Source organism: Orcinus orca, chromosome 3, assembly GCF_937001465.1.
Source record: "Orcinus orca chromosome 3, mOrcOrc1.1, whole genome shotgun sequence".
Classification (NCBI taxonomy): Eukaryota; Metazoa; Chordata; class Mammalia; order Artiodactyla; family Delphinidae; genus Orcinus; species Orcinus orca.
In genome coordinates this window covers 1,145,334-1,171,024 of record NC_064561.1, presented here as the reverse complement: position 1 = coordinate 1,171,024, position 25,691 = coordinate 1,145,334, and the positions used below count along the sequence as shown (strand labels likewise).

Genomic DNA, 25,691 nt, shown 5'->3' with positions numbered 1-25,691 from the left:
TGGCCCCCACCCACTCAATGTCAGGAGCTCCCCCAGTTGTGACAGCCACAGATGTCCCCAGACATCGCCCAGTGTCCCCAGGGGGCAGAATCTAAGGCTTTTGTGGAACTCTCTTATCAGAAGAAACCCAGCAGCTGAAAGAGGTTCATTTAGGCAAAATGCAAAGTTTTTTGGAATTGAAATGGTCCAGTTTGAAGTGAAATGGTACTGAATGGAACAGAAGTTTGTTTCAAAGAGGGTTTAAATTTCTTAGCATCTGAGAATTCCATGGCGGTCCAGTGGTTAGAACTCTGTGCTGTCACTACTGAAGAGGCGGGTTCAATCCCTGGTCAGGGAAACTAAGATCCCTCAAGCTGCTTGGCCTGGCCAGAAAAAAAAAAAAAAAAAGAATTTCTTAGCATCCAACAACCTCTGTGGCTGGGAGAAGTCACACGGGGCCAGAGTTTCAGAGTTTCCCTCAAACTCAACCAAGAACACATTTGAAGGAGAAAAGAGCACAGCCCTGGGGGGAGAGAGGGGGAGGCAGAGCCCCTGTGGAAAGTGGCAGACCTGCATTCTGTCCCAGCTCCCAAAGCTGTGTGGTTTGGGGAAAGTTACCTCCCCCCTCTGAGCTCCAGTGAGCTCTGCTCAATGCTCAGAGTGACACTCCCTCTCGGCGCAGGGCCTGGCCAACCTCCAGGTCCGCAAGTTCCTATGTTGGGGGACGGGGGCCCCAGAGGCTGGCAGCCACGGGGAGGGCCCTCCTTCAGGAACTTGTGGCAACTGCCACATAAACACAGCGGCGGGGGAGGAGGGACGAGAGATGAGGTGCCTGGACCTCCTCTGCACAGTGAGTGTGCACTGGCCGGTTTGCTGGAAGCTACTAGGAAATCTCCCTGCCCTCGGACTTTGCTGGCCCCGCAGTGGCCACACCACTCATCTGCCCAGGGGCCGGGTGGGGCAGGGCGTCACAAAGCCCACCTGGCCTGGGGGAAAGCGGGGCAGATCTGAAGGGGATTGTATTAAAACTAGGAGTGGAGGGACTTCCCTAGTGGAGTGGTGGTTAAGAATCCGCCTGCCAATGCAGGGGACACGGGTTTGAGCCCTGGTCCGGGAAGATACCACGTGCCGAGGAGCAACTAAGCCCGTGCGACACAACTACTGAGCCTGTGCTCTAGAGCCCGCGAGCCACAACTACTGAGCCCACGTGCCACAACTACCAAGCCCGCAAGTCACAACTACTGAAGCCGGCATGCCTAGAGCCCGTGCTCTTCAACAAGAGAAGCCACTGCAATGAGAAGCCCGCACATCACAACGAAGAGTAGCCCCCGCTCACCACAACTAGAGAAAGCCCATGCACAGCAACAAAGACCCTACACAGGCAAAAATACATAAATAAATAAATTAATTTAAAAAAAAAAGCTGAGCATGGATCCTCTTCTGTCGTTCTGTGGCTCTAAGATCACGCTGATCTACTGATACATTCATGGCCTCCTCCTCAGCCACCTGGACTTTGGACTAAAACCTCTATCTGGGGCTTCCCTGGTGGCGCAGTGGTTGAGAATTCACCTGCCAGTGCAGGGGACACGGGTTTGAGCCCTGGTCCGGGAGGATCCCACGTGCCGCGGAGCAGCTGAGCCCGTGCGCCACGGCTGCTGAGCCCGCGTGCCTGGAGCCTGTGCTCTGCAGCGGAAGGCGCCACCGCAATGAGAAGTCCACGCACCCCAATGAGGAGTGGCCCCCGCTCACCACAGCTGGAGAGGGCCTGCACGCATCAACGAAGACCCAGCGCAGCCAAAAATAAATAAATAAATAAAAAACAAAACAACAACAAAAAAACCCTCTATCTGCAGATTTCACTCCAATGACGGTGGGCCAGCTCGTGTGGACGCTCTCCTGACGAGGGCAACTAGCAAAGCTTCATGGAATAGAGAAGCTTGAAGGGACTGGAGGACTGGAGGACTTCACTACTAAGATAGTGAAGATTTCCATCCAGGATCTGGGGAGGATGGAAACCCAGGAGTCTGGCTTTGGGGCTGCTTTTTACTGGGGTGGAGGGTTTGCTAAGAGGCCAAGTGGCTGTTGCCCTCACAAGGCTAGGGGCTCAGAGGTTGAGATCCAGGGCCTCCTAAGGGGAGAGAGATTGGGGAACTCCTCCTTGGTATGAGCTAGGACAAAAGAGTCCTGCCTTCTAAGAAAAGGGTCCACAGGAAGCAGACAGGCCCTCACAGTGACTGTAGCTGAGTTCTGAATAACCTCAGTTCCCGATACTGGATTGAGGTGAACTTAGATTGCTAGCAGCCCTAGATGCTGGACAGAAGTAAAAATGAACCCTTTCTGGTGGAAAACAACATCATCTTAGGCTTCAAATTATTTCTACAAACAAGTCAGCAGTCACAATGTCTAGCACACAATCAGAAATGACCAGGCACAGAAGAAGACAGGACCACATGAACAAAAATCAGCAGAAATAACAGACTATACAAACAGGCTCCCAGGGGTTCGATACACTGGAATTGACAGACTTTAAAATAACTATATTAATTATGGTAAATATGTGAGGTTGGAATTTTGGCAGCGAATTGGAAACTAAAGAAAAAGACTGAACGGATGTGTGGAAACTGACAATATCTGAAACGAACACAATGGAAGAAGCAGTATCATTAAAGATAACTAAAGAGAAAATTAGTGAACTGGAAGATAGGAAATATCCAGAATGAAGCATGGACCACATGAGACAAGGTATAAGACACAGAGGATGCAGTAAGTTCTGACACACGTGTAATTGGAGCTCTGGAAGGAGGAGAGAGAGAAAGGGGCAGAAGCAATCTTGGAAGAGATAGTGATGGATAATTTCCTAAAACTGATTAAAAAAAAAAAAAGGACTCTAAGCCACAGATTCAAGAAGCCCTAGAACCTCAGGCAGGAAAAACATTTTAGAAATTGACAGAGAAATGACCAATGAGCACCTGAAAATGTGCTCAATGATTAGTCATCAGGGCAAGTATAAATGAAAACCATCGTGGGAGACTGCTTCACAGCCCTTAGAGTTGGCAAAAATCTGAAAGACCGACAATACCATGTATTGGGGAGGATGTACAAACATCAGAATTTTCACACGTTACTGATGGGAGCATAGGATAGTACAACCACCCTGGAAAGTGGGTTAGCAGACTCTTATAAGGCTAAACACATACTTAACCCATGACCCAGCAATTCCACTCCTAGGAATTTACCCAAGATACATAAAAACATATTTCCACAAAAGGACTTGTACAAGATGCTCATACATCTGTATTTGTAACAGCAAAAATTGGAAGTAACCCAAATGCCTGCCAACAGGAGGATGGATAAACAAACTGCGGTAATTCATACCATGGAATACTACTGCAAACATTTTTTGAAAGAAAAGGAAGATAAAGAAAAGCCCTCATCTTGCTGTTGTTGAAGGGTAGCCATATATTTTCCTAATCAGGAGGAAAGTGGAAAATGGGAAAAATCAGTGGTTTGTTTGACTTGGACCAAGAAATATATAGGCTGTGTGTCTTTGGCTTGTGGACAAGAGCACTGGAGTGCCAAGCTTCATGTGTACTCTGCAGGTGACGGAGTGCATTCATAGTCTCTGTTACTGGGGAGGACCACGATGTCGGGCATCATGAAGGGACTTCTGTGCCCATTTTTTACAGATGAGGAGACTGAGGCTTGAAGACGTTCGTATGTTAATAACCTTCCCGAGACCACGCAGCGGGTGGAGGTCGGGCCAGGGTTTGAATCTAATTCCCAAACCAGGGCTCACTGGGAGACCAGATCTAGGGGCAGTCGGGTGGGTCCCAGCACATAGCTCTGTCCCCCCTGCACCCAGAGGCAAGCTTCAGAGGGTGAGGGGCACGGTCTCTGCATCCTCCATGGCCCAGTGCCTTTGGCGAAGGGTTTAGACATACAGTGGTCCCAGGGCTGAGGGCCTCCACACACGAGGGATGGTGCCAGGACCCTCACACGGCTTTTTGCTTTGGAGAAAGACTGGGGCAGAACGCTGGGGACATCGACAACACTGGGGCAGGCCTGTGCGGCCACCAGGGTCAGAGAAAACCCCGAGTGAGATGAAACAGCAGACTCCCAGCGTTGCTCCTCCCGTCTGGTGGTTTGTAAGTGACTCTGGGGCTCTCGAAGTCCTGGACGCTTTTCCCCAAGGACTTGAGCAGACTGTCCTGCCAGCTTACGACAGGGCTGCACGTGTGGGCCTGGGAGACCTTTGCATCATCACCTCTGCACCCCGCAGAGGACCCCCCCCCCCCAGGCCTTCTCAAGATACGTTTCTGTCCCCTTGCTCCTGGTGACGTGGGCTTGGTGTTTCCTGGCGGCCGAGCCTGCTTCCTTCCACCTGGGCGAGTCAGACGGAGTAACGGGCGCTCTCTAAGGCGGCAGGACGGGCCCGGATGCAGGACCTCTAAGATGTCTTTTGGCCTCTGTGTCTTGCCAAGATACTTGGCGTGACTGTGTGTCCAGATCACTCATGGCTGCGGGGTGGGGGGGAATGTGTGGCAGATAGGTACCCGAGACCTCGTTGGGCGTGGGTGGGCTAAGCCTCGTGTCCTCACGGGCAAAGCCAAGAAGGAGACAGCAGGCCTGGGGGGGCCCAGCCCCTGCCGGAACCCTGGAGCTCCGAGCCCTGAGCAGCAGGGCTCAGGGGAAAGTGGATCAGGCACACACCCCGGGCATCTAGGGAAGCCCCAACCTGCCGGGCGTGTCTCTGGCAGGCAGGCTTAGAGGCCGGGGAGAGCAGACGTGCCCCCCTGCTCAGCCTGTGATGCCATCTCCACCCTCAGAGGTGTTTTCCAGCTGCACAGGAAGCAGTGACAGCAAGACACAAAAATGCCAGCGATCCCTGTGAATTCCACACATAGCTCTCATAGCTGGGAAGAGTGCCACTCCCAGCCCACTCGATAAACTGACACCCGAGCCGCCAAGGCTGCTTTCTTACCAGAAGAGAAAGAATGGGATGCCACAGAGGCTTCTGAGAAAGTTGGCTGGTTGGGCTGCGTAAAGGGAAAAGAATGTGAAAAATGCGGCTGGCGAGGTGAGCGGGGCCTTTGAGGAGCGGCTCCTGGTTCTGGTGGCCCAAGAGGCGGTGCAGCCAGGGGGCCACTGGGGACCCCTCCCTGGCCGAGGGGTCTGCCTGTGGCAGGCGGATACCCAGGCACAGTCCCGGCCCGGCTCTCAGTTCTGTGCACTGAACGTGGACCCGCAGCCCTGGGGGCTCAGTGTGAGACGAACTGCTCCCCTGGGAGCTGCGGCCGCCACTTCCAGAAGCAGCACGAGCCCATAGGCCTGGGATGAGGTGGGTTGGGAGGCCCTGGCTCTCAGAGACAGAGTGTCCCTCAAAGGCCACGTAATGTCCTGAGGAGGACAGACTAGTTCAGGGTCTGTCCCCCAGGCACTGCTGACACTGGTACCGTCCTGAGCAGCATTTCTGCCCCCACCCACTTGATGCCAGAAGCCCCCCAGTCATGACCACCACAGGTGTCCCCAGACATGGCCCTGTGTCCCCGGGGGGGCGGGGAGGACCGCCCCCTCAGTTTCGAAGTACTGGGTCAGAACCCCTCACAGCAATGCTTCTGCCCTGAATTTTACAGTTAAAGACAATAAGGAGAATCACGGGAAACAGGAATGAGGGTTTCCTTTTTGTTGTGTGGTGTTGGTTTCAGGGCCCATCCTGAGTCAGGGCTAACGCGCTTGATCTCACCTGTGGCCTGGAGTGACCCCCCTAGGCCATGCACAGGAGGGCCTACGTCCTCTGGGGGGCCCACTTGCAATGACAAGGCATTTGTCACACCCGACCTTCACCAGCAATCTAGCAAGGGATCCTTGGGGCTGTACCCACATCTACGATGACCCCCAGTGACCTTGTACAATACCCTCCCCTAGAGTGTGGGCAGGACCCGAGGATAGGAAGGGATCTAGCTCTGGGCCGGGCTGTGTCGTGTGGCACAGGTGACAGAGAGGGGATATCCTTGGTGGGCCTGCTCTAATCAGGGGAGTGAGTGTGAAAGGGATTCCATGCAAGGGAGACCCTGTGTTGCTGGCTTTGAAGCTGGAGATGGCCAGAAATGGGGGTGGCTGCAAGAGTGGGAGGGACCCCGCTGCTATACCTGCAAGGAACCAAATTCTGGAACAATCTGAATGAGCTCCAGATGAGGCATTTCGACTGCAGCCTGGTGAGACCCTGAGCAGAGACGGCAGCCACACCATGGCCCGACTGCTGACCTCCAGAACTGAGAGCTGGAAGCTGCTGGGTCTGTGATAGCTTGTTACGCAGCACGGATAGCTGATACAATGGCCAGGGGAGGCCTGAGTGGGGTCTCCTGACTGTTGGGCTGGCTTCTTCCCAGCACTCTACATGCTACACGCTGGCCATGGGGCCGGGGACAATTCCAGCTGGCACCCACTCCTTCCGCTGAGCATGGACAGGGCACTCATTCTCTTTGTTAACAGCCCTGAGACGCAGGTAAAGCATTAAAGCCAGAGGAGTTTCTGGCAGCTTCTCCATTAGCAGCCAACCTGCTCCCCGTGGTTCCTGCTCCCTGGGACATGAGTGCCACATGCATTTCATCCCCTGATGGCACAGGAAGTTGGCCTCAGTGAATCTCAGCTCAGAGAAAGCCTGCTGCTTCCAGGCGTTCTGAAACCCTCCTCTATAGCCTCCTCATCCAGGCGGATGGGGCTTGTGTGGCCGGCGAGCTGGGTGAGTCAGAGCCCCAAGAAGGTGGCCTTGCAGAGGGAGGGGGGCAGCTGGCAGCGGGAGCCTGCGTCCCTGGCCTCGTCCCCAGCCCACAGAGCTCTGCTCTCGGGAGGGGAGGGGAAGAGAGGGGAGGCAGGCGGAGGGCAGTAATTCCTTGTCCTCAGAGAGAACAGAAACAGCCTTCATTTTGCTTTAAAACTTCCGGAACCGGTAGCTTTACAGCTCACCAAGCTTCTGAATTCCTGCCTCCCAGGGCCCGGCAGCCTGACCCCCATCCCCACCTGCCATTAAACAGGAAGGTAACAAAACAACCCCCCGCCCCAAAACACAAACCTCCAGCGAGATTCGACAGGAGTACAAACGAGACGCGGGTGAGAAAGCAGGCTCTCCCCGACCCGGGGGATAACCGCCCCCCAGTACACGGTGTTCAGAAGAAGAGGAGGCGGGCTGCTGTGCTGAAAGAGGAAAATCAATCCCAAAGCAAAACAGAAAGGCATGAGGTTTGAGAGAACAGTCTCTGGGCTTCTTTGAACAAGCTGCCCTCCTGCAGGGCCCGGGGAGCTGGCTGACCGAGGGCTGTGCCCACGTGCAGGTTGATTACCGTGCACGTCTTACACACCTACTGTGTGCACGAGGCCTCAGACCTGCACGCCTCCAGGGGGTACCCTTGCGTCACAGTCCATGGCATGGAAGCCCCTGGAACAGGGGGTCTCCATCAGGGGCGATGTCGAGGGCATCTGTGGTTGTCACGACTGGGGGGCTCCTGGTATTGAGGGGGTGGGACCAGGGAGGCTGCTCCACACCCCACTGTGCCAGGGACGCCGCACCCCCCAGAGAATGACCCAGCTCTGACGTCAGCAGTGCCGAGGTGGAAAGACCTGCCCTAGACCCTACAGAAACGTGCACACGCCATTAGAAAGTCAGAGGGAGGGGCAGGTGCCTCGCGGTGTCCCCAGCATCCGGGATGCGGTGGCCTCCTGGCCTCGCCCCTGGCTCCAAGAGGGGTCACAGACAGAGGGGACCTGCGGAGGGCCACGGGTGCCACACTGGCATTTGGACTTTACTACGAGTGAGGAGACAAAACCTCTTTGAACCCCCCAACAACCAGGAGCCGAGCAGGCATCCCCGCCCCCCGCCCCCCCCCAAGCCAGGGCTGGCTCTGGGCTCCGGGATCCGGGCCTCCCTGCTGGGCCCGAGATTCTCCAGGGTCGAGGTCACCCTGGCCTGGCGTGGGGAGGGCTGGCCACGTGATGGCTTCTGTGACCTTGGGCATCATGACCTTTGGTGGGACGTGGGGGCTGCAAAAGACCAGCTGGGTCTTTGCCAGGCAGACGCTTCCCAGCAGGAGGCTTGCCCCGCCCCCCCCCCAAGACCAGCGTCTTGTGACTCCCTGTCAGCCGGTCCTTTTATGCACAGGCTAAATCGGGTCCCTTGGCAGCTATATTTAGAAAAGGCTAGAAAAAGGGGAATGAATGAGGTGCCCACAAGCGAGGGAAAAACAGAGCTGCAGGGCAAACGGCCACCCTTGGCCCAAGCCGGGAGGTGGGCGGACAATGACAGAGGGTGACGGTGTGGCTAATGCGGGAGCAGAAGAAAGGGCCCTCTCTGTGCACCCGGAGGATGACTGCAGTCATGTGAGGGTGTGCAAGCCAGGCACTGGGCTGGGCCAGCACGCCAAGCGCCCGTGGAGGGTGTCACCCCCATTCTCGGCTTCCCGGCACTGAGGAAATGCTGTCACCCTGGCCCCGTGAGGGTGCAGCTTGGAGCCAAAGGGCAGGAGGCTGGGAGAGAGGGGAGGGCAGGTCCAGGCCTTCCCACCTGAGCCTGGACAAACTCCTACACATTCTGCAAAACCCCATGAAGTGTCACCCTCTCTGAGAAGCCCCTGGTCTGCTGTCCACGCACAAGGCTGCACCAGAACCCCTTCTTGGGGTATACACAGCTCCCTGGACATTCCTTGGCATTGCACTTCCTGTGGCTGCTGTCACAAATTGCCACAAATTTGGTGGCTTAAAAACATACACATTGATTATCTCACGGTTCTGCAGGTCAGAAGTCTGACTAGGTCCTCTGGGTCAAAATCTACACGTGGGCAGGGCTGGTTCCTCCAGAGGCTCCAGGGCAGCATCGGTTCCCGCCTTTTCCAGCTTCTAGAGGCGCCGCATCCCTGGCTCGCGGCCCCTCCTGCATCCTCACAGCCAGCAGTGCAGCATCTCCCGTCTCTCTCTGCCTCTGACCCTCCCGCCTCCCTCTTTTTTTTTTTTTTTTTTTTTTTTTGCGGTACTCGGGCCTCTCACTGTTGTGGCCTCTCCCGTTGCGGAGCACAGGCTCTGGACGCGCAGGCTCAGCGGCCATGGCTCACGGGCCCAGCCGCTCCTCGACATGTGGGATCTTCCCGGACCGGGGCACGAACCCATGTCCCCTGCATCGGCAGGCGGACTCTCAACCACTGCGCCACCAGGGAAGCCCCCGCCTCCCTCTTATAAGGACCCTGGGATGACGCTAGGCCCCCCAGGGAATCCAGGGTCATCCCCATCTCAGGTGCCTTAACTTAACCCTGCCTGCAAAGTCCCCTCTGCCATGTGAAGTGACACATCCACAGGTCCCGGGACTAGGACAGGGACATCTTTGGGGTCCGTGGCTGAAGCTGGGCACCAAAGGACCATCTGGATGGAAGGGACTGGTGGCTGCAGTGCAGGGCATTTACCAAGGAGGCTCCTTCCAGGAACTCACTCTGTCCCCAGGGCCAATCTCTGTCCCAGGACAGGCCCCCAGGATCAGGCTGCCAGGGGCAGAGCACTGGCCGCACCTGAAGTCCGTAGTGGATGCCACTCGCGGGCACGTGCCCAGGATGGCCCACCCTGCAGAGTGGGGATGGCCTGCCCGGGGCACACGTGCTGCTGCGGACGGACCTCGGGCCCGGGTCATGGCCTCTGGCTCTTTGCTCTGGGTTCTGGGTTGATGGCCAACACCCAGGGCATTGAAGCCTCAACACCCCAGCATCAGAATGACCAGTGGTTACTGAGCAGGTTACTCCACCTCTGATGTGGTTGGAAAGTGCCGGAACCAAACAGACCCACAGAGGCTCTCCCTAAGGGCTAGCTGTAGTTAGGGACATTTTTCATGTTTAAAAAAAAAAAAAAAAGGGCCAATGGTGAGATTACTCGAACGGTTTCAGAGATGTGCCTGTGTGAGGCGCCAGGCTCTAGAACAAGGGGTCTCACCGGGGCGCTCCTGCCCCCAGGGGACACGGGGGATGTCTAGAGACATCTCTGGTCTTCCCTCTGGGGGGCTCCCGGCATCGAGTGGGTGGGGTCAGGGACGCTGCTCCACATCCCGCAGCGCCCAGGACGGCCCCCCACGGAGAATGGCTGGGCTACGGCAGCAGTGCTGGGTGGACTGGGGGCCAGGGGGAGACCCCTTGACGAATGGGCTAGGAGTGTGCCTGCCTGGGAGCCTCTTTCCTGTGAAATACATACATTATTTTGGTCCCGCCGGGTTCACTTGAGAAGACCGGGTGGGCTGAGGCCACCAACGTGGCTCCTGGGCACCTCCTCCGGGCCCGCCATGCATCCTCAGTGTCCAAACTCCCGAGGGGACCCAGGTGCCCATGAGGTGCGGACACAGGGGCTTGGGGTCAAAGCTCAGGCTGCCCGGCACTAAAACAAAGCATTAGGACATCTGGACGGAACCCCCTACTCGGGTGCTGACCCTTGTGTGTCTTGGCTGGAAGCTTGACCTTCAAACGCAGCACCCGGGGGGGTGGGGCAGAGAAGCAGCAGTCTTGGTCTGGGATGCAAATTTCGGCCCCAACGGAGGTGTTGCTGGGCTGTGTTCTCATCTGGGGACACGGCTGGGGAGCACGGCGGAACCTTCCAGAGAGGGCCAATCACAGCTACCCCATTGACAGCCCAGCGTCCAAGGAGCCCCAGTGAGCAGGAGGGAGGGAAGGAGGGATCTCGGGGCCCAGGTACCCACAGGAGGCAGCAGGGGTGCAGGGACCAGCACTGGGTCTGTAGAACGCGCCTGGCGAGAGGGAGTTAATCTCGGCTTCCCGGCGGTCTCTGCCCCAAGACGAGGTTTCGATGACCTGCGTGGAATTTCTAACAATGAGATGAAGTGTCTGGTTCTGTTCACATTGACATCCCGTTTCTCGCCTGTCCAAATTCCATGACGCCTTTTCTCGTTAATGCAGAAATGCGGCCAAGTGCAGGGCTGCCCAGGAAGCGCTGAGGTCTCCTGCGGCTCTCACTGGAAAGGGGAACCGTGGCTGCCTTGGGGCTGGGTGCCCAGCTCTCAGGGTCTCTGCAGGACTTGGGAGAGGTGGCTTGGGCCGCACTGCACACAGGAAGTGGAGAAGGTGCACAGAAGGCACGGACGTGACCTCATGGGATCCTCAGGGACTGGTGCAGGGCAGCCAGTGGGTGTGTTCTCAGAGAAGGCCAGGCAGAGCTGCTCGGACTTCTGCCCTCGCCCCTAGAGACCCTCCTTGCTGGCCTGATGAGGCAGGCGACTGTGTTTAAGAAGTGCACGTGGGGGGCTTCCCTGGTGGCTCGGTGGTTGGGAAACCGCCTGCCAATGCAGGGGACACGGGTTCAAGCCCTGGTCCGGGAAGATCCCACATGCCGTGGAGCAACTAGGCGCGAGCGCCACAACTACTGAGCCTGTGCTCTAGAGCCCGCAAGCCACAACTACTGAGACTGCGTGCCACAACTACTGAAGCCTGTGCCCCCAGAGCCTGTGTTCCACAACAGGAGAAGGCACCACAGTGAGAGGCCCACGCACCGCAGCGAAGTGTAGCCCCCACTTGCCGCAACTAGAGAAAGCCCGCGCGCAGCAATGAGGACCCAACGCAGCCATAAATAAATAAATCAATAAATCTATTTAAAAAGATAAAAAAAGTGCACATGGGGACTTCCCTGGTGGTCCAGCGGGTAAGACTCTGCCCTCCCAAGGCCAGGGGCCCAGGTTCAATCCCTGGTCGGGGAACTAGATCCTGAATGCCCCAAGTGGGAGTCCACATGCTGCAACTAAAGGGTCCTGCATGCCGCAACGAGGATCCCACATGCTGCAACTAAGAGCTGGCACAGCCAAATAAATAAATAAAAATAAATCTAAAAAAAAAAGTGCATGTGGCCAGGAGCGGTGGGTGACCCCTAGGAGCTGCCGACAGTCCTGCAGCTGCAGGCCACAAATTCTGCCAATACCCCAAGGGACCCTGGAGCAGATTCTCCCCCAGTCAAGCCTCTGGGTAAGAATGAAGCCCAGTTGGCACCTGGATGGTGGCCTGCTGGGACCCTGAGCAGAGGACCCCGTTAGGCTGTGCCTGGACCCCTGACTCACTGTGAGATGATAAGTGGGTGGAGCTTGGGGGTATTTGTCATGCAGCATCGCTAACTAATACAGCAGAGAAGCACAACCTGCAGAGAGGACCCAGGTCCGGAGGAGATGGAAGGGGATGTGGCCTGATGTGGCCTGTCGACGTTCCCTCATTTTTTCCTACGATGTCATGTCAGTTGGGCCTGCCACTCCTAAATTAATCTATGTGACTGTAAAAATAATACAAATAGAAAATACAAAACTAACATAAAAAAAATAATAACGTCTCCCTCCTGACCCCAAAGCCTTTGACTGAAATGACTGCCCTAGGAAGGTACCGCTGTGTGTCCTGCTTTGAGAAGCCAGTCCCAGGCCGTGGCCAACTGTGACTCCCAAGGTTGTGGCGGGGAAGGAACCACACCAGTGAAGAGAGAAGTTTGCTGATCCATCAATTCCAAGCCAAAGAGCCATGTTGAAAGAAAACCGTTCGTCACTCCTTGCTGCCTTTTAAAACAAATCACCTGGAACCCTGCTGCGAAAGTCCAGGATTTCCCACCTGGGAAATCACAGCCCTGCCTCCTCCCTTGCTGTCTGTCCCGCCAGCACTCCCTGCAGATGTGCCGGAGGGTCTCACTTGCACCCAGATGGGTACCGCACCAGGCACGGCGGGGATGGGGGCTCTGTCATGCCAAGCACCTGCTGGGACCGAGCCCGGCAGGACTAGAATTCTGTTCCTGTGTTTCACCGCTCACGCCTGCCCTGCGGAACATTTCCCAACGTCTGTCCCCGTTACCCCGGCGTAGCCACGAGATGCTGGGGACACGGGAAAGAAAACAAATCGCTGTGATTCAGCAGCTCTGACGGCCCACCCCCGACCCCTCAGCATGCTCTGTGCTTCCTCCTCTTTTCCCTGTTGACAGCTTTGCTGAGACAGAAAGTCAGAAAACAAACAGTTCACCACTGAAAGTGTTCACTCACTCAATGGTTTTCTGGTATATTACATTATTAAATTTTAAAGATTGTAAAAATATATATGTGTGACATAACATTTGCTATTTTAACCATTTTTAAGTGTACAATTCAGTGGCATTTAGTGCATTCACGTTACTGTGCAACCATCACCTCTTTCTGATTCCAGAACATTCCATCACCCCAAAAAGAAGCCCCATCCCCATCAGCAGTTACTCCCACCCCCTCCCCAGCCCCTGACAACCACTAACCACCAACTCTGTGTGTCTGTGGATCTGCCTGTTCTGGACATTTCCAACCAATGGAATCACACACTGTGTATCCTGTGTCTGGCTTCTCTCAGTGAGCATCGTGTTCTCAGGGTCCGTCCACGTGGTAGTGAGTGTCAGGGCTGCACCCCCCCTTTTCGTGGCTGAGTGATGCTCCCGTGTGGGGAGGGACACGGTGGGTGTATCCATCATCTACTGATGGACAGTGGGGTTGTGTCCACCTTCGGCTGCTGTGAATCGTGCTGCTGTGCACATTTCTGTACAAATATCTGAGCTTGTAGCTTTTCACTGAACTCCCACTTCTGGCCCTATCCTGACTCTCAGGGAAAGTGGCGATGGCCCCCGAGGGCTCTGAGGGGTCCTATCCAGGTGGGCAAGGGGCCATGCAGCCTGGGAGACTATGCGATGGTTAATTTTACATGTCAGCTTGGCTGGGCCATAGGATGCCCAGATATGTGTGGAGACTTCTTTACCATTTTTTCATTGCATTATACGGCCAAGAAAATTCTGATAATTCTAGTCTCTGTTCAGCAGGAAACTGGTCAAATGACATCTTTTTTTTTTTTTTAAAACTAAATTTGTTTATTTAATTATTTATTTTTTGGCCACACGCGGGCTTTCTCTACTTGCAGCAAGCGAGGGCTACTCTTCGTTGAGGTGTGTGGGCTTCTCGTTGCAGTGGCTTCTCTTGTTGTGGAGCACGGGATCTAGGCACGCAGGCTTCAGTAGTTGCGGCACATGGGCTCAGTAGTTGTGGCGCACGGGCTTAGTTGCTCTGCGGCATGTGGGATCTTCTGGGACCAGGGCTCGAACCCGCGTCTCCTGCATTGGCAGGCGGATTCTTAACCACTGCGCCACCAGGGAAGTCCCATCTTTTTGTCTCTAAGAGAAAAGTTGGCAAAATCACCACTGCTCAAATTCTCCCAAACCCAATAATTGGAAAAGAGATGAACTGTGCTGAGTTTATCTTTGAATTAAAGAATTCAACCAAGCAGAATTCCATTTCCTCAGAACATATCACCAATACAAACCTGGTGGGTGAGTGGATGGGAGGGAACTTGGGCTTGCGGTCAATAGACCTGGTGCCAAGTTGTGACTTTGTCATTAACAAATTTAAAAAAGAAAAAAGACTGGGACTTCCTTGGTGGTCCAGTGGTTAAGAATCCGTCTTCAGGGCTTCCCTGGTGGCGCAGTGGTTAAGAATCCGCCTGCCGATGCAAGGGACACGGGTTCGAGCCCTGGTCCGGGAAGATCCCACATGCCGCGGAGCAACTAACCCCGTGCACCACAACTACTGAGCCTGCACTCTAGAGCCCGTGAGCCACAACTACTGAGCCTGTGAGCCACAGCTACTGAAGCCTGCGTGCCTAGAGCCCATGCTCTGCAACAAGAGAAGCCCGCTGGCCACAACTAGAGAAAAGCCCTCACGCAGCAATGAAGACCCAGCGCAGCCAAAAATAAATAAATAAATAAAATAAATGAAATTAAAAAAAAAAAAAGCGTCTTCCAATGCAGGGGACACTGGTTCAATCCCTGGTCAGGGAACTAAGATCCCACATGCCGCGGGGCAACTAAGCCTGCATGCCACAACTACCGAGCCCACTCGCCACAATTAGATTGAAGCCCGTGAGGCACAACGAAAGATCCTGAGTGCCGCAACTAAGACCCGATGCAGCCAATAAATAAATAAGTATTTAAGTAAATAAAATAAAATAGAAAATAGAACCTGGTCTTTAAAAAAAAAGTAAAAAGGGGCTTCCCTGGTGGTGCAGTGGTTGAGAGTCCGTCTGCCAATGCAGGGGACACGGGTTCGTGCCCTGGTCCGGGAAGATCCCACATGCCGCAGAGCGGCTGGGCCCGTGAGCCATGCCCGCTGGGCCTGCGCATCCGGAGCCTGTGCTCCGCAACGGGAGAGGCCACAGCGGTGAGAGGCCCGCATACCGCAAAAAAAAAAAAAAAGTAAAAAGACTACGGGATGGTTAATTTTACGTGTCAATTTGGCTGGGCCACGAGATGCCCAGATATGTCTGTGCCCAGTTGTTCTTTTGGATACTTCTATGAGGGTGTTTCTGGATGAGACTGTGGGGCATGTGGAGGTGGAGGGCCTCTCCTGAGCGGAAGGGAATTCTCCAGTGACTGCCTTTGGCGTCGGCTCTTGGGTCTCCACCCTGCAGCCTCCATAATCAATTCCTTAAAATAACTCTCTCTGTGTACACACATCCTGTTGGTTCTGTTTCTCTGGAGAGCCCTGACTAATACGGACTGCCAGGTGCCTTGTGGGTGGAGAGAAAGGAGCTGGAACCCTGGCCCCATGGTCCACCAGCCTGGGGCCTTGCTGAGTCTCTCTGCAGCTAAGCCTCAGTTTCCTCACCTATAAAATGGAGATGAGAAAACCCGCTCCCCAAGGCTTCTACCAGGACAAAATGAGACCAAGCAGCCGGGTCTGGCTCACAGGAGGCACCTGACAGACACCAGCCGGGCTGCCGAGTGGGGTCTGCAGCGGGGGATGAGGAAGTGGTGGGCGGGCGGTCAGCAGTGGGCCGGCCAGGTGCCTGGGAGTGGGCCGGGGCCCGGGTGGAGCCGGCCGAAGTCATGGGCTGGAGCTTTGTGTCCTCCCTGCTGGCAGGTGCTGTAGTGTGTGGGCCTAACCCTGCAGCACAAGGCCACGCGGCCGCGGCCCCAGCCGCTCTCCTGACACCTGAGCCTGGCGGAGGGTGGCTCTGCTGTGATCCCTGTACACGTGTGTGTCCCCGGGGACCAGAAGCAACTGAGCACTGGCCTCCCTATCAGGAAAAGGGGCTGCGGACCTGTGGTCCACTGATGGAGAGCGTGAAAAGACCAAGATGAGGGTATCTGGTGACCACTGGGGAGTACCTGCGTTTCAAGTCATCATCTTTGTCACCACCGTTCTCGCCAGCCAGGCTGGGGTGAGGATGGCAAGGCGTCCGCCCCAGGCACAGAATCTAAGGGGCACCGAAAAGTCGGTCACCGTGATCACATACTTTCATGCAATATTTTTTTTAAGAAGTCAAAATGAATGCAAAATATCCAGGATGAATCACATGTCAAGGTTTTCATTAGGGACAGGATCTGATGGGGCTGGGGTTAGGGCAAAGCAATCCCCTCTTTATTATTATTATTTTTTTGATGGTACGCGGGCCTCTCACTGTTGTGGCCTCTCCCGTTGCGGAGCACAGGCTCTGGACGCGCAGGCTCAGCGGCCATGGCTCACGGGCCCAGCCACTCTGTGGCATGTGGGATCTTCCCGGACCGGGGCACGAACCCATGTCCCCTGCATCGGCAGGCGGACTCTCAACCACTGCGCCACCAGGGAAGCCCAGCAATCCCCTCTTTAATTGAAATTCTAATCTTCGGAGTTCCCTGGCAGTCCAGTGGTTAGGACTCTGAGCGTCCACTGCAGGGGGCGAGGGTTCGATCCCTGGTCGGGGAGCCAAGATCCCACAAGCCGTGTGGCACGGCCAAAAAAATAAATTTTTTTTAATCTTGACCATGGATTTTTTGGGGGGCATTTATTTTGATTTTTAGGACATATTGCTATGTTAAGATACAGCATAGCGATGACTGCATTTTTCAATGCCCCCTTAAGTTCTGCGCTCGGGGCGGGTGCCCGGCTTTCCTCACTCTGGGCCGGCTCTGCCTGGGCCGCTTGCAGAGAGGTGTGGCATCCTCAGGGGCAAAAGGGCCCGAGGAGTGCAGGCAGGAGGGAGGTGAGCCTCCACGTGTGAGCACTACAGTTAAGGAGGAGCCCTGCGTGGGCCAGGCCTGCGTCAGCGTCTGCAGTCCTCCTTAGGCCCCCTGGGAGTTCTCATCCCCATCTCGCAAGTATGGGACGTGAAATGAGCGCTCCAAGCCACACCCTGGGCTGCGGCAGGGACCCGGGTCCCAGGGACTCAGCCGGGCCGCCACCCCGATCAGCGGCCACCGCTCAAAGCCCTTTGGGACTCAGGGAGTGAGCACCCTGTGCCTGGAAGCATGAAAGCCTGGGCTGAGGGTGCTGGCGGGGGTGGTTGCTGGAGACTCTGACCCTGCTCAGGCGTGGCTGACACGGGGGCTCGGGGCTGAAGGGGGGCATTAGCTCTGCTCACGGAGCCGCGTGGAGGCTGCAGATGAAAGCCTGTCTCCCCTACCGGGGCTACTGCCAGGGGTCGGGGGGCCCAGGGCGGCACTGGCCAAACCAGAGGCCTTGAGGGGAAGCCCCGAAGGAAGATCCTAGAGGGAGGGAGAGCACACAGTCCCTCAGAGACGGGGAGGGAGCCCCAGCGCCCTCTGGCTTCTCTGTGGCCCAGGGCGCTGCCATCCCAGTGCCATGGGCACTGGGTACCCTCTGGGACCTCCTGGCTGCAAAGGGCACACAGAGCCAGGAGGGCTGTGGGCTAAAGTGTGTCCCCAAAGACACATTCAAGTCCTAAGTCCTGATACCTGGGGCCTCATTTGGAAATAGGGTCACTGCAGATGTAACTAGTTAAGATGAGATTGTACTGGGGTGGGGTGGGGCCCTAAACGCAGTGACTGGTGTCTGCACGAGAACGGGACATGCGCACACACGGGGGAGGCCATGTGAAGAGGAGGCAGCGGCTGGGGGGATGCAGCCACAAACCAAGGCCTCCAGGGATGCTGGAAACCACCAGAGGCCAGAAGAGGCAGGGAGGACCCTCCCCGGAGCCTGTAGAGGGAGAGGCGGGGGTCTGCCGCACCTGGATCTCGGACTTCCGGCCTCCGGAACAGCGTGAGGACGCGTTTCTGCGGTTGCAAGCCCCCCAGTCGGTGGTACTTTGTGATGGCGGCCCCAGCGAGCGACTTCAGGGGATTCTGTCTCAGCCTCTGCTCTAGCCACCTCCACCCCGGACCCCCAAACCTCACAGCCGATCAAGCCCCGTGTCCTCGGGCCTCACACCCCACCCCCCTCCAGCTGTATGAAGCAGGCGTTCAGAGAGAGGCTCAGGGACGAAGCAGTGAAGCCGGGGGTCCAGAGCGAAGCGCCCCCCACCTCAAACCAGCCCTCCCTCCATGTTCTCAGCTAGCCCCACGAAGGGTCCCCAAGAGAATCCCATTTCAGCCATACTCCCAACAACGTCCAGTCACCGAGAAAGGCGTCCCGATGCCCTTTCCTTCCCAGAGCGGTCACGGAACCCGTGGAAATTAAACCACACGCGCTCAGACGAGCAGTGGGGCTGAGGAGAAGGTGCAAAGCGCCTGGCCTGAGAACGCGACCTGCTGAAACCTGCGGGATGCGGGCGCTGGGGGCAGCGAGTGACAGCTGCAGAGGGCGCATCGGGGAAGGTCCCAGATCCACGACCCGACTTGACACCTGAAGGAACGAGGACAGGAAGGGCAAGCGAAACCCAAAGCCCACAGGAGGAAGGAAATGACAGAGCCGGAGATAAATGAAACAGACCAGAGAAACCAGAGGGCGGCCTGAGAAACTGAAACTGGTCCTTTGAGAAGAGGGGCGATCCTGGCCTTTAGCCAGACTGATGGGGAGAAAAAGGGGGAAGACGCCGGGGGACCAGAGCCAGGCGTGACCACTGAGCTCCTGGAAGTGGGAAGGGCTGTAGGAGGGTGCTGGGGACCAAGGTTGCCAGCGGATTAGGTAATCTACACGAAATGGACCACTTCCTGGAAAGGCGCACATTTCCAACCTGCTGGACGGCCCCCTTCGCGAACGGCGGGCACCACGCTTGGGAAGTCACAGAGTGTTATTTCCTCTGCAGGGAGATGAAAGGAACCCGCCCAGACATGGCAGAGCCTCTCAGAGGTGGACCTGGGATTTGAACTCGGGTTTCCTGGCTGGGAGCCCGGAGCTCGTTTCACGGTGACACAATTCCCAGTGTGTCATGTGCGCACGAAACACTCTGGCTTGTTTGTTCCTTTGCTCGAAAACAAGGGATTCCAAGCTCGTGAAGTAAGAGAAAACGCTACATACCTTTTTCAGTTTTTCCAAGAAGCAGCACTGTTTGACCCTGTTTAGAGAGAGAGAGAGGAAAAAAAAAAATCACGGTTAAATATTTTTAACGTAATTAGCTCCAGCTTTTCTCAGAGAGATACTTGGCTGTCACTGAAAATGTGGCATTTGGTTTGGAACCGGCCGTGTCCTCCAGAGAAGGAACGGGGGTGCCTCTGGAGATTTCACTCTATTCTTTACACCGATCCATTCAGGAGAGACAACTGTGTTTCTCTGGGGAGGGGGGAGTTGAGTTTTTGTCCGGAACTTGTATTATTCCATCTCAGGACACGGGGACCCCAAGCCTTGAAATGGAACCGAGCCTTGATGCGTCACGCTTGGGGTTTTTCCACGTCTGGTTTTCGGTTTTGATGGAAGCCACTTGCCGGGGCCAAAAAGGGAGAGGTAGAAAAAGCGATCTCGGGGCAAAGCAATTAACCCCGGGTGGAAGAGGTGACAGGTATACGGGGCCAGGAAGGCGAGGGATCTGAGGCTGGCCGCCTGGGGCCAGGAGGTCACCGGGAAAGTATGGAAGTCCCCGTGATCGGACCCCGGGGGCGGGGTGGGCTCTGGTACTTTGAAGCCGCTGGCCTTCCGGGGGATGGGACCCACTGCTCCAAGCGGAACCCTGGACGGAGTCCAGTCTCTTTCTGATGATTGATGCACACAGCAATGAGGGGCCCTGGGGCCGCCACGTCCAGCTGTCAGGGTGACCCTGAGGCTGGACGCCAGCCTCCACCCCACTCTCCACACTGCAGCGCCTGGGGAGGCACCCACCAAGGCCAGGAGGGAGAGGTGAGCGGTAACCCCGTCCCCTCCAGGCGGCCAGCACCAGCCTCCCGTTTGTGGCTACGGAGGCCTGTCCTCTGCTGCGGGGCTACACGTCCTGCTCGGCCAGAAGGATGCCTCAGCCTCTGCTCCGGGGGCAGGGACCCCCGGCAGCTGCCGGGCCACTGACCACAGTTCACAAGCCAGCAGCTTGACCACCCTCGAGTTCTAGGCAGGCCCTTGCTCGGGGCCCATTCCACCGTGGGCTTGCTGTGGGGAGGTCAACAGAAGCCCCTGCCCAGTGCAGGCCAGGCTTCCTGAGCTGCGGGGCCTGCCTCGGGCGAGGCTGTTTCCCTCCAGGTCCCCTTCGGTCTCGGAGAGCTGGCCCCTCTTCCTTCATAAACATTAGCTCTTTCCACAAACCTACAGGGGTTTTTTCCACCTACACAAAGGGACATGCTGCTGCCGCCACTCCAGGGCCAGCGCCGAGGGCCACAGGGCCTTTCTCAGTGGCCCTGGGCCCCAGGGGGCTGGCATCAGAGACCACGGGGTGGGGCGGGGGGCGCAGGGGGGGAGACCCAGCCGAGTCTCAGCCACAGGAAGGAGCTGGCTGGGGCAGTTTCACTATTTCTTTTGGCCACACCGCGTGGCACGCGGGATCTTAGTTCCCTGACGAGGGATCGAACCTTCACCCCCTGCAGTGGAAGCTCGGAGTCCTAACCACTGGGCCTCCAGGGAAGTCCCTGGGGCAGCTTTCTCTAAAGCAGGGCTTCTGCCCCCCGGCACTGTTGACGTCGGGGCGTCCTGGGCACCGTGGGGTGTGAAGCAGTGTCCCTGACCCCCACCCCCTCGATGCCAGCAGCCCCCCAGTCCTAATAGCCACAGATGTCCCCAGACAGGGCCCAGTGTCCTCTGGAGGCAGAGTCACCCCCAGATGAGACCCCTGTCTTAAGGAAGTGCTGGGTGAGACACACAGACACAGAGTAAGGCATCTGGCAGGGGGCGCTCCTGCCCCGGTCCCTTGAGGCGGGGAAACCCCAGCTTCTGCTAAAGGTCAACACTGGGCTCCCGGGGCTTGGAGGGGGAGACACACCTTTGCTGGGCTGAGTGTGCTGGGGCACCGGGGTGTCGGGGCGCAAAGGCGGCACCTCAGCACCAGCCCATGCTCCCGGCGAGGGCTGGGCCCGCCTGCTGTGTGGACGCCAGCAGGCCTGCGTGGGAACGGGCCACGGGAGGTGTTCTATAGGGTCAAGCCTCGATACCTTCGGATTCTGTACTTGGGAATTCACCTACTGGCTAGATTGTAACCCCCAGATTGATACTTGGGGGTGGGTGTGTGCAGTCATGAGAGGACACAGGCAGAGCAGTGAGACATTGGAGTCACCGACAACCATCTTCCCAGCTGAAGTGGAACCGGGTGGTAACCAGGGTCCTTTTCACCATTTAGGGCTACGTTTTGGGCATTTTGGGGATTTTGGTGGGTGATTCTGCCTCTAAAATGGCCCCCTGGTGTAGAGCTGAAGTGCTTGCTGGCCGGTGTCCCACGTGCAGGAGGACGGTGTCGTGCTCACGGGGACAGTACGTGTGTCAGATGAGCTTTGTTCAGGCCAGGGTTACAGCCCCGCCGTGAATGAATCAACAACTGCTATCAGACGAGGCGTCTTTAAACAGAAACGCACATCACACGAGCGTGCGTGGGAATCGGGCGTGACCGTGGGGTGACGGAGGCCCACGGGATCCTGGCCCTGTGTGTCCCCAGGAGCGGTGGTGCGGTGTTCACTAATTCAGTGTTTGCGGTGACTTTATGGCCCAGAACCGCTGCCAATGACAAGAATCAACTGTATACATATTTTCTCTTCTTTATGACCATGAAAGGAACACAATTGAATTTTCCCAAATCTAGAAATCACATGAAATAACAAAAAATCATCCATAATCCCACCACCTGGACTTTTCACGGCATATACACATACCTGTCCGTTTTTACAAATTCAGGTCCTACATGCCATTTGATCACCTGCCTTTACAATTTTTCTTAATTTGCTTACTGTCTATCACCTTGTGAGGGGAACCACTCTTTTCCCACGCCGTCACAAATTCTTCTGATTTGGGAATGATTTTAGACGGACAGAAAAGTGACAAAAACAGCACAGAGAGTTTGCACGTGCCCTCAGCCAGCTCCTCTTAAGGTCGGCATCTCATCAAAATGAAGAAATGGACCCAGGCGCCTTACTCTGAATTCAACTCCAGGCTTTATCTGGGTTTCACCATTACTCCACCCCACCAAACAATGTCTGTTCTGTTCCGGGGTCCCGTCCAGGATACTAATGCTGCATTTACCAACAGGACCTTTGTGGACGTACCAAAATTTATGATTAGAAGTAGTACTATGTATATCTATTCTTGCCCATTATTGGATGTTTGGGTTGTTTCTGATTCTTTCCTCTTCTTAAATCATTGTACCATGAGAATCAGTGCACATGAGGCAAATATCAAAGCACAGGGAATTCTGTGTGTGCCTCTCTCTTTTTTTTTCCTGAGGATGAATTCTTTTTTTTTTTTTTTTTTCTTTTGCGGTACGCGGGCCTCTCACTGTCGTGGCCTCTCCTGTTGCGGAGCACAGGCTCCGGAAGCGCAGGCTCAGCGGCCATGGCTCACGAGCCCAGACGCTCTGCGGCATGTGGGATCTTCCCAGACCGGGGCACGAACCCGTGTCCCCTGCATCGGCAGGTGGACTCCCAACCACTGCGTCACCAGGGAAGCCCCTGAGGATGAATTCTTATGTGGAAACCCTGAGTTTAAAGGTAGAGAGGACTTGATCCACCTTCCAACTTGACCTTCAAAAAGATTGCAGGGCTTCCCTGGTGGCACAGTGGTTGACAGTAGGACATGTAGGACATGCCTACAGAAGAGTGTACAGTTTGCTCACGTACAGACCATGCATTTAAAAAGTGTGTGCACCTGAGTCACCATGACCTGCATCAAGACGCAGAACATTTCCAAGACCCCCGAAGGCATCCCAGGGCCTCCTCCTGCAGTGAATCACTATTCCGATGGAATGATTTATTTTTATTATCATCATTTTCATGATCATGGTCATCCTGACTTTCGTGAGGATGGGAAAGAGGGTACAGATTCCGATTGCAGGATGAGCTGTTTAGGTGAGAAGAACTTCCTAGAAGATTTTAGAATGTTCTAGAAGACAGCCAGCCAGCATCTGCTCAGAGGGGGTGAGGAGTCGGTCTTTCTGGCCCAGCTGAGGTGCAGGGAGGGGATTTTGAGCGAGCTCCAGCCCTGGCTCGGGGCGTTGGTCTGGACGTCGGCCCACTGGCTCTCTGAACCCTGATGCCCTGTCTGTAACATAAGGACCCACGGCATCGCTCTCGGGGTCATGGTGATGACGAAATGAGACAAAGACGGTGCCCAGCACTGCAGGAGGTGCGAACTAAGGCAACGATGATAAAAATAACCCGACGGATATGACACGTGATACACGGCACACCTCGTTTTATCGCGCTTCACGGATATCGCGTTCTTTACAAATTGCAGGTTTGGGGCAACACGTTCCCGCAAGGAATAAAGAGTGTGCTGAGTCCAAAGAAGCGGGTTTGGAGATGGAAGAATCTCCTCCTGGTGAGGATGCTGGGGAGACTGTTGAAATGGCAACAAAGGACTGAGGATAGGACATAGACTTAGCTGACAAAGGGTTTGAGGGCATCGACTCCAACTGTGAAGGACGTTCTCCTGCGGGTAAAATGCCATCAAACCATATCGGACGCTACGGGGAAACCGTTCGTGAGAGGAAGAGGCCACCGATTCGGCAGACTTCATTCTTACCTTATTTTAAGAAATGGCCATGGCCGCCCCGTCCACAGCATGGGGGCAGGACCTGCCACCAGCAAAAAGGTTATGACTCGCTGAAGGCTCAGATGATGGTTAGCGGGGTATTTTTTTAGTAATAAAATATTTCTTTAATGATATTTTTTTATTTTTAAATTTTTTGGCCGCATCACACGGCAGGTGGGATCTTAGTTCCCCAACCAGGGATGGAACCTGGGCCCCCTGCACTGAAAACACGGAGTCTTAACCACTGGACCGCCAGGGAAGTCCCCAAAGTATTTTTTAACTGAACGAAACCCGAATTATTAGATGTAGCAGCTGTGGCTCCAGGATCAAGGGCTGAGTGGCCTGGGCCGAGTGGAAAGGCCTTGGGTCCTGGGCTGACACGGGTACAGCTGAGTAGGCCTGGCTCCCTAGGTCCCTTCTGATTTTATCCTCATTTCCTGGAGGGCAGAGCCTGGGTGGGGGGATGGGGCTGGGCTGGGGTCATCACACTCGCTGAGTGTTTATTATGGGTCAGAAGTTGAATTTCCCTTCTTTCTCCTGAGAAAGGTGTTAACGGCTGCTTTGCAGACCCGCCTGGCAGGGTCCCTGGTGCTTCTGGAGATGCATGCAGCTCCATGGCTCACCCATGAGACACAGGGAGGAAAATTCCAGAACCTCTGGCTCTGTGCTTTTTCATTAGCAAGGCCCTGCTTTACATGCAGGACACGGGGGAGGTCTTCACGTGCGTGTGTGTGTGTGTGTGTGTGTGTGTAGTTGGGGGAGTGGGTCACTAGGGCAGGGGTCTCTCCTAGGGTAGTTCTGCCCCCAGGGGACACTGGGCGGTGCCTGGGGACATCTGTGGTTGGTACTCTGGGGGTCTCCTGGCATCGAGTGGATGGGGGCAGGGATGCTGCTTCACACCCCGCAGTGCCCAGGACGGCCCCCCCCAGAGGATGCCCGGCTGATGTCAGCAGGGCTGGATGGGGGGGGTCGGTGGGGGACCGGGTCCTGTTCTCTGCACAACCCTGTCCTCGCCCAGGACTCCCGGCTCCACCTCTGGGTGCCTTTGCCCAAGCTCTTGTCCTTGCTGGTCTCAGCTCAGCTGTTCAACTGCCAAGGGCTTCTCCGAGAAGGATTCAAAAATAGATCATCTACTTTTTTTTTTTTTTTTTTTAAATCTCAGAGATGCCTGAGAGCACAGCGCCCGGCAGAGGAAGCCGCCTAGGCAGTGAAAGAAACCAGAAGTGCTTCTTGTTGATTTTCACCAGCTCTTCTGGGGAGACTGTAGGGTAATCCCCTTCCTCAGGCACTTCTCTTAGAAGTTACTCTGCATTCTGCTTCTCAGAAGGAAACTGGGCTCCCGGGCAAGCACTCATGCCCTCCACCCACTCGGGGCTTTGAAGCAAAAATCCGACGGATTCGGAAGGTTCACATCAGACCAGGTACCCTGGGGGCCCGCGATGCCCCTGAGCAGCTGCCATGGCCCCCTCGTGCCCTCAGCCTGTCCTGGGCCCAAAAGGGGGGGCCCAGCTTGTCACAGCTGCAGGGAGACACACCTACAGCTGATTTTTTTTAAATGACCAATAAACATTATATATATTTTTTCAGTTGAAAGCTATCCTCACCTTCAGTATTTACGACAGGGATTCTCTCCCTTGGCCCTGCTGACGTTGGGGCCCCGGGTCACTCTGTGGGGGGCCGTCCCGGGCACTGTGGGGGGCTCAGCAGCATCCCTGCTCCCACCCCCTCGATGCCAGGAGCCCCCCAGTCATGAAAACCACAGATGTCCCCAGACATGGCCCAGTGTCCCCTGGGGGGCAGAGCTCCACTGAGCAAAGTTCCTGCTCTAGGATTATTGAGT

General features: G+C 55.8%; 1 protein-coding gene across 2 annotated transcripts in view; it reads right to left on the bottom strand.

The window, feature by feature from the left end:
- Positions 1-25,691, bottom strand: part of GNG7 (G protein subunit gamma 7) — a 152,171-nt gene that overhangs the window by 13,542 nt on the left and 112,938 nt on the right. The window contains exons 3-4 of one of the 2 annotated variants that reach the window (XM_033416832.2): positions 19,220-19,256; positions 16,150-16,238 (exon numbers count right to left, since the gene is read on the bottom strand). The gene's annotated coding sequence lies outside the window, so the exon portion shown is untranslated. The remainder of the gene's footprint in view (positions 1-16,149; positions 16,239-19,219; positions 19,257-25,691) is intronic. The other variant, XM_033416831.2, reaches the window with a different exon arrangement.